We start from the raw sequence: 9,440 nt of genomic DNA, 5'->3' as shown, positions 1-9,440 counted from the left end.
ATAAGAGTGAAAACATATGTATATGTTTCTCTTTATAAAGAAATGAAAAAACATTCCGTGCTTATGGATTGGAAGAATAAATATTGTTGAAGTGTCAATACTACCCAAAGCTATCTACACATTCAATGCAATCCCAATTTGGGGCGTTTTTAAGCCCACTTGGAGAAGGTAGTATAACTTCTCAAGTCATATCAGAAAATCATGTTATAAGCCAGAGCCTGTTTCAAATGCTTTTTTAGCTCAAATGAACATACAAAACTTCACATTTGCCCTTGTGAAGATCTCTGAGAGCAAGCTCCCACTGCCTTTGGTCCAAGAAAATGGTCTTGGTTCTCAGGGTGAGAAGGTGCTGTCCTCTTGAATGGCATAGCTTCAGAGAGTAAGTACTCTTGTGACCCTGTAAGTCTTTGAGGCAGGGTTTTCTCCAATCACCTCCTCAATTAAAGCAGCTCCAAATTTTCATAGTCTGTTTTCTAAGCTTTGGTTTAAATAAAGGCTTATGACCAAAATATATGTAACTATTGAACCAGTTAATGGCCAACAGCTACCATTTTCTTGCCTTCTTTCCCCTAGAAACCTTCCCTTGAAAGGAAGTACTAACATATATTTTTGATGAACCCCTGTATAAAGATACTATTTTATTTATTTTATTTAAAGTTGAATTAAAACATTTTTAGAAATATACTGTAAAATAAAAATCTAAAAGATGAGAGATATTTTTACGACTTCTTACAGAAGTTAGCACACACAGACTTACTTAGTCCTTTCTAAATGAGTATGTATGGGCAGGAGGGTGAGGGTTTGTTGTTTCAGCCTTCATTTATATCCATTTAAATATTTCAGGATCAAGCCTAACATGGCTAGGAAAAAAAGCAAGTCCTTATTGTATTATGCATAGAGATTAAGCTTTAATACACCATATGTGCTGCAACTTTTAATAAGATTTATACTTTTATTTTTATTATTTTTTTATATTCATGAAAATAGTTTTAATTTTGTAAACCTCCCGAAAAGGTATGGGGGACCCTCAAGACTCTCTGGGCCATACTTTAAAAAAAACCTTTTTCTTTATACAAAATACCTTCACAAACAAATCTCATTTGACTCACAGAAACCCTTGGAATTGGGCACGTTTTTAAACAGATGAGGAATCGAGAGAGAGGTCAACCAATTCATCCACCATCACATGGATTCCTGTCTTTAGAGTCTGAGTCCAGGACTCCATTCCAGATATGCACCATATCAACTCTGAAAAGCTTCTCAACCACCCGCCTTTTGCCAGAGCAACAGCCTGGGAATACTCAAAGATTTTTTTTTTTTTACACAATAATTAGGATAGCTAATATATTAACTCTAGAATGTGGTAGAAAAACAGAGATCCTGAGACTTAGGGAAAACAGAGCATGACATAGCAGAGATAAGCTCAGGTCCTAGCAGGCAGGAGCCCCAACTTCTAGACGCCAACTTCTTCAAGTATTGTGTGACTTGAGATGAGTTTCTGTACCTCTCTGGGCACCAGGACTGCATCATCTGCGGAATGGAATGATGTTATCTTATATGCCTAAAGTCATGGTCCCTGCTGGCGGAAGGGCTGTCATTTACCAAAACTTCCAGTCATTTGGAAGGTAGGAATACAACACAGCTGAAATGGACTCTCATTTTGAAAGTATAGTTCCTCTAATCCATCCTTTTTCTCTAGAGGAATATTTGGAGATTGGTATTTATTGAAACCTATTTCATTCACCTTTCTTGTACTCTCTTCAGCCCTTTTTAAAAAACGATTTATTGGCAAGTTGTGGGGAATAAGCTTAGGAATTCCGAGTCTGCACCAATGGGTTAACAAGGCATAAATAATTAGAAATCCACAGGATGTTCACACCCAAGTTTGGGTAAACAAGATTAGGAAATAGGTATAGGTAAGGCAGGGCAAAGGCCCCAGTATAGATAGGGCGGGGCAAAGGCCCCAGTATAGGGCAAAGGTATATGAGGTAAACAAGATTAAGTATTCAGGGCAGAAATGACCCCCAACTTTGTACTATAGCAGAAAGCTGCTTTCACAGGAAGGAGGGACCAAATTAGGTAAACAGGTAAATAGGGCTATATACTGCTCTGGGTGACGTTGCCCAGAGAGGAGCTAATTAGCAGAAGAAAGGTGCCTTGTTGACCCTGAGATAGCTTGCTCTGTCTTTCTTATCCCCTAGACCAGTTTAGGTACACAGAGGTGGTGCCTCAAGTCTGCTGTAAACAACCTTCTGCTCAGCGCCAGGATTTTGTTTTGTATTAACCCAAACCCCTAACACAGCATATTTTCAAAACCACCTTTCACTCACGCCCACGAGTTAATGTTTACAGTTTCATTGTCTTTTTGTGCATGTCCATCATGCTTGTAAGCCTTCTGACCCTGATAAAAATGGAGCAAGGACCCTTAATCAGGGGTCTTGTCTTCTCCCAGACCTCAGCCTCTCTCGCTTTTTAATCCTGCATCCTCCTTTCTTGCTGGACAAGAAAGAACTCCAGACCCAGAGTCTATGACAGCAAGTTAGCTAACATACAGTGTAAATGGTGTAGGCTTGGCTTCGGGAGTTGATTGCCATGATTCATCACTTACACACAACACCCAGTGCTCATCCCACCAAGTGCCCTCCTCATTGCCCATCACCCATTTTCCCCGACCCCCACCCCCCCATCAACCCTCAGTTTGTTCTCTGTATTTAAGAATCTCTTATGGATTTGCCTCCTCTCTGTAACTTATTTTTCCTTCCTTCCACCATAGTCTTCTGTTAAGTTTCTCAAATTCTACATATGAGTGAAAATATATGATATCTGTCTTTCTCTCACTGACTTATTTCACTTAGCATAATACCCTCCAGTTCCATCCACGTTGTTGCAAATGGCAAGATTTCATTTTTTCTCATTGCCAAGTAGTATTCCATTTGTGTGTATGTGTACACACAACATCTTCTTTATCCATTCATCATTTGTTGGACATTTGGATTCTTTCCATAATTTGGCTTTTAAAATGCTTGCCTTAGGGAGGGCACTTGTGATGAGCAATGGGTGTTGTATGTAGGTGATGAATCACTAAATTCTTCTCCTGAAACTAATATTACACTTTATGTTAACTAATTGGAATTTCAATAAAAAGTCAGAAAGAAAAAAAAACCTGAAAGGGGCACCTGGGTGGCTCAGTTGGCTGAGCGTCAGACTTCAGCTCTGGTTGTGATCTCGTGGTTCATGAGTTCCAGCCCCGCATCGGGCTGCCTGGTGTTAGCACAGAGCCTGCTTCAGATCCTCTGTTCCCCTCTCTCTCTTCCCCTACCCTGCTTGCACTCTCTCCCTCTCAAAAATAAACATTAAAAAAACAAAACTATTTGTCTTATTTTGTTAAGAAAATGACATTCAATGTGGAGAAAATGGCAAAAAATGGGAAATGGTGAGACAGCCTAACACTTGGTGAGTGTGTACTATTATGTTTGTATGTCTAGGGCAGAGGGTTCATATGAGGAACTAGTAAGGTAGAAGATTAGAAAGAGAGTTCAGAGACAAATTGTGAAATCATTGACTTGCGAAATTAGAAAAATCTGAAAGGTCATTTATGTATACCTTTTCTCTGATGCACAAACTCCTTCTCCAGCAACACTAATAAGCAACCAGAGTCCCCTGCAGCTCCCATGTCAGTGAACGCATGACCTCAAAGGCAACCCATCTCATTGTTTTACAGCTCTAAGGACCAACACTTCTTCTTGGTGTCAGAACTGTAACCTCCGTCATCAGTCTTTTTTTGCCTCTGGAATGCCAAAGAATCTATTTTCTCTGTCAGTTCTTTCGGATGTTAAAAATCATTAAAAACAGTATTCTGGTACACTTTTTGTGTGATTTACAGCAGTCACATTCCATAAGCTATGACAGCTTGCTCTTTGCCCAGAAGAGAGCTATATATTCTTAATAGTAACAAACACGTGTGTATTTCTTATTATGTGTCTGGTGCTCTAATTTACATATGCTAATTTATCATTCCTCATAAACTCCCTATGAGGTAGGTACTATTATTATGACCTTTTTTTCAAATGAGGAAACTGAGGTACACAGAGGTTAAGTGATTTATCCAAGGTTACATAGACATTGAGCAACAGAGCCAGACCTTCAAGATACCAAACCCTGGTATGAATGACTTTTTTTTTTTTTTGACAGATCCTACCGCTGGCTTATTTGTATAAGTAACATAAAGGGACACTGGCCCCATGCAGACAGAGCCTAGGGGTCGCACCAGTCCTGTTCTCACATCAGCTCCAGTATAGAATGGCCTTCGTGGGCACCTGGGCACCTTGGGGAGACTGAGCCATAGCAGGAGCTGGAGCCAGAGTCGCAGCTGCAGCCGGGGCTTTGATTTGAGTCTCGGCCTTGGCCTTTGGTCGGAGGAGCCTGAGACACTTGGCAATACAGGTACGAACATGTTTCCCAAACTTGAGGTGAGTGATGTAGGCAAGTCTATTGAGCTTGCACCTGCCGCCCTTTAGGATCTTGGGCTGGACAAGGGCACTGATAGCCTCAGCAAGTGCATTCATGGCCATGGCACGGTTGGTCTACATCTTCTTCAGGCCCTTCTCGTTGTGCTTCTGGGTGAAGTGCATGTTCATCAGGAACTTGAAGCCTACCCCCTTAAGAGATTCATATCTTTGTGACCGGGGTTCTTGATGCTGTTTCTGTGCCGTTTTCATGACTGGCTGTGCATGGGTGGTTCTTGGACATGACCATGTCTGTCCTGGAGCGTTGGTTCCCAATGTGCTTCAGGGATGAAGGGAAAGAGGATAACTTCTTCACTAACCCATTTCCAGTATCTTTGCATTCGAAGAAGGAATGGGGGGCAGGTAAAGTGAAATGCTAAAACCAGAAAATTCCATCCATGGATTATCAGAAATTGGCCTTAGAGCTCTGTTTGCTACTTCCAGTTCTTTTGTTTTGTATATGACTCCTCATGACTTTGTTCCTTGAACTCATATTTTTGGTTAATTTCTTAAACCCAATTCCAGAGTAATAGAGTTGGGAGTGCTGCTTTACTATGTTTTATGCATCTTGTGCATTAGTCTCTCCATCATCTTTTTTTTTTTTTCAAAATCAGCAGTTAAATATTTAAATTATGTGAAAATCACCAAATCTTAGTAGTTTCATTTTAGGAAATGGTAATGCTTTGGAGAATAGTGTGTTCTTTTTCTAAATATGTCTGAGTCAGTTTTAATTCTTACATTTATAGTTAGCATACCTAACTCTGCAGTTTCATCCTTTGCTCAAGAGATGATGTCACCATGGATTGCGATTTATTGTTATAATTCCTTAATGTACATTGGAGGCCACCTTGAGGTTTGAGTCTTCTTCGAAATCCCAGTGTATCTATGTACTAAGATAGGTTCCAAAAGGTAGAAAATCTTCTGCATTGAAATAAGTAACTTGTCTATCTTAAGAAAGATTCTACCCCCTTAAATCCAAAGAAGGTACAGTGGGTTTACTGCCCACAGTTGGGTGTGTATATATGCAGTAGGCTCTGTCAGAACCCTGCTCATCACTCTTTGCATTCATAGTTCCTGCACTGACAACTCTTTGTTTCAAGGATTTTCCTGCCCGTGGAAGTATGCTTAGCTCAAGCACAGGGCTGGTTGGAAGGGCCAGAAAGTTGTCATTGGTTAACCTCTTAACCAGTGACAAACTAGAATTGATGAATAAATACCTTCTTTGCTCCTTCGATGGAACAATGCTGAGGCATGTTCTACACTGTCTCCCAGATGTCCTCAGTAGAACTGAGCTCCCAATTGCCCACAGGGGTAACCACTCATTAACACTTTCTATATTAGCTCTTTTTGTTTTTCTCCTCACTTCTCCACTCCCTGCTGGTAATTACCTCCTAGATGTGTGCTAAAACCTTAGTCTGAGGGTCTTAGTCCTGGGGATCCCAGGCAGGTATTCTTTCCACACAAGAAAGCTCCATATAGGCAAAGTTATCTAGAAATACACTCATGCCCTTGGAGACAATGCCCTCTCAGTTTTTCTTGCTCACAGGAACACTCTGCTTGGCAGGCCTAGATTCTGGGCATGCAGTAGTAAGATAGGCATTAATTCTTTTTCTCCTCCTAAATGTTCTTATTATAATTAACTCAGCTCCTACACTGACCCTTCCCTCACTCTTGTGTCTGTTAAAATTAAGTTCTTTCAGTTAAGCCACACAAATATCTCCTCAACAATTTAGCTCTCTACCCTCACAGACATATCCCCAGCTTTGCACCTTACCATTCCTTGAAAACCTCACTCACACCAGCCCTTCAAATCTCTGTGTACCCTCACTCTTTTTCTCTCCATTTCAGTCCATTATCTACCCTGCTGCCACGGTATTTTTCAACAGTGTAAATTTAATTGTGTTATATTCTTGTATTTATAAAAGTTTATTTTTGAGAGAGAGAGAGAGAGAGAGAGCATACACATGGGAGGGGGGCAGACATGGAGGGGGACAGAGGATCTGAAGCGAGCTCTGTGCTGACAGCAGAGAGCCTGAGACGGGGCTCGAACCCACAAACCATGAGATCCTGACCTGAGCCAAAGTCATATGTTCAACTGACTGAGCCATCCAGGCACCTCTATATTCTTACCTTTAAACCCTTCAGGGGTTCCATATTACCTTGACAACTGTCCCTACTCCTTAGCATGAAACCCAGTACCTCTTATTGTCTGGTTTCCAACCACCTCTGTAGACATGCCACTGTCCACACTTAACATCTACTCTGCATTCTAGACATTGTGAGCCATTTGCAGTTCCTTGAACACACGGTGACCTTTCAAAGGGCGTTTCAAGTGTTCCTGAGCCTCCAGTCTATTCTCTTCCCTATATACCATGATGCTTCCCATGTACTATTTCCCAAATGCAGCTTTAAGCAAAAATTTTCTGGGAGCAAGAATGAGAAGGAAGGGAGTATTATTGCAAGCCCTTTACAAAATAATTGTAGACACTTCACTTGGGAATTTCTAAGTGCAATGGAAATCTGGGTGAGTAGGTAAAGCAGCTACATAAATAAAATGCACACCTTTTTAGTCACATCAGGAGATTGCCTTGAGGTTTAAATGGCTGAGATCATTTCCACGCTCCTCACAGCTAGCCATCTATAATTAAACAGCGGCGCCAGTCGGCACACATTCATCATCTCTAAAGAAAATGAAAGTCACCTCCATAAATTTCAAAATGTGGGATATTAAAAGTTTGTTTTTATAATAGCTGATGCACAAGAATTTGTACTAACATCTGATCGTGAAGTAACTTCTTCTTAAGCTGAATCTGTGTCCCAAGATTTAGAATTTACCAATATAATAAAGAAAATCTGATAATATTTTCCTTGCTAAAAGCAAAGATAAATAAAATCTGATAATTTACATGATTCTTAAACTTAAATTTAGATTTTGATTGGCTTAGTAAATCGACTTTGTATTGTAATCAGCTTACCACAAACACCTTTACCTCATGAAATTCTCCCTTTCATTCCCTTGATCGAAGAATAACTCTCCTAAATATGATTTCCCTTCTGAAGTGTTCTGTGTTCTTTAGTCAAACTTGCTTGCAATTCCCTCTTTCTACCTTCTATTCCCTTGAGTACCAAAGTATAGTCTTTCTGGAAATAACAGCAGCTCCCAAAGTACTGAATTCCTAGAAAGAAACAGAGGACAACCCACTCTACTTTTCTTGTTCCTTAGACACTTTTGAGGATTGACTCTGGGCCTGGAGTTGGCCAATTTTTCCTCAAAAGGCCAGGGAGTAAATATTTTAGGCTTTGTAGGCCATACAGTCTCTGTTCTAACTGCCCCCCCCCCGCCCCCCGCCATTGTGGTAGACAAGCAGACATAGATAACACACAAAGGACTGAGTGTGTCTGTATTCCAGTAAAACTTTATTTACAGAAAGAGTCAGCAAGCATATTTGGCCCATGGGCCATAGCTTGCTGATCTCTGGTCTGCCCCTTAAATCCTGTCTGGCATCCTCTTGGGCAAGTCGCAAAAGAATTATTTGATTTCTTTTAATACAATTTTCTTGAGCAAAACACATGAAAATAGCCCTCTTGCTCTGAGGACTCCCAATCTCAAAATCAAATAAAGTAATTATATTAATACTGGATATGCCTGTAGCGTGTAATTATTAGAAAGAAGGCAATAAGTATATACCATCAATTCCAGGTCAAAGGGAAAATACATTTAGAGACAGGAAAGAGATTAGGAAAGAGAATTCTGGCTATTCTCTGTTGAGACTGAATAGGATATGTAAGTTCAATCAGGTTGGAAGAATGGAAGGCATAAGACATTGGATTCCAAGGCTGGGTTCTTCCATTTACCAGTGGCCAGGAGAATTTGAACAAATTATAATATCACTCATACTTTGATTTTTTTAATCTGTAAATTGCAGGTAATACCTATCCTGATGTCTTTGTCAAGGCTGTTGAAAGATGATATAATGTGAAAACCCTTCTTAAGAAGTAATTTTCAGCTGTAAATTCTCCCTTTAAAACTCAAAGTGTGGAGAAATCTATACATTTGATCATTGATTTGAGGGTCTTTTCCTTGACTCCAATATGCTGTGGCTACCCCTTGATCATTTTAGTTACCACTGTCTTGAACTTTTTCATCTTTTTTACATCTTTTTCCAGGACCAATAATGAGAACCAAAACATAATATAGACTTTTTATTTGAAATAGCAGGGCCTTTTAGGGAATTACATTTTTTTACAGGTGGTTCCCAAAATCAATTTGTAGTCATTCTTGCTAAATAAGAAGAGAGGGATGGAGTCACCTTAAAGCTCTTATCCAGACAGCTGTTACTCCATGAAGAAAATCAAGAGAGGAGTAAGACTATGAAATGAAGCATCCTCTCTCTTTTCTTCAACTCAGATTTTAAAACTTACTGCCCAAAACTAATTTATTTGGCTGTAGAAAGGTCAATTCCTGGCACATAATAATTGCTAGAAAGATAGGTACGTGAAGCTTTGGAGGCACAAACAATACCTGATCATTTAATACCTATGCTGTGATTCATTAATTAGGAACAAGGATGGATATAAAATTGTAACTTGGGGTACTTGGGGGCAAGAGGGTAAATTAGACAGTAGTCATGCCCAAGTGTTTTGCCACTCAGCCTATTGGTAAGCAGATTCGGCCACAACAGACCCCACAGTTTTTGGCCAATGTTTTCATCTGACACAGAGAAGATCTATGACTCAGGGACGATGTACAGCTCATTGGTGGTAGAGGGCTTGAACCAAACTAAGGTTGCCTGAAATCCTGGTTAATTCAACCATTCATTCATGCCTCGCAACATCTACCTTGGGAAAGCCCAAGCAAATATTTCAACACATTTCTCTGCTATTTCTTTTTTAATCCTGAGTGCCTTTTTTCATTACACAGTCTCAATAATTAGC

At 40.0% G+C, this 9,440-nt stretch overlaps 1 pseudogene; it reads right to left on the bottom strand.

Annotated features, from left to right (window-relative positions):
* Positions 1 to 4,253: 4,253 nt before the first annotated feature.
* On the bottom strand, positions 4,254 to 4,755 carry LOC122477515 (annotated as a pseudogene).
* Positions 4,756 to 9,440: the final 4,685 nt, after the last annotated feature.

This window comes from Prionailurus bengalensis, chromosome X (assembly GCF_016509475.1).
Source record: "Prionailurus bengalensis isolate Pbe53 chromosome X, Fcat_Pben_1.1_paternal_pri, whole genome shotgun sequence".
Taxonomy (NCBI): Eukaryota; Metazoa; Chordata; class Mammalia; order Carnivora; family Felidae; genus Prionailurus; species Prionailurus bengalensis.
The sequence above is the reverse complement of the archived record's forward strand: the minus strand, read 5'-3'. Positions and strand labels throughout refer to the sequence as shown.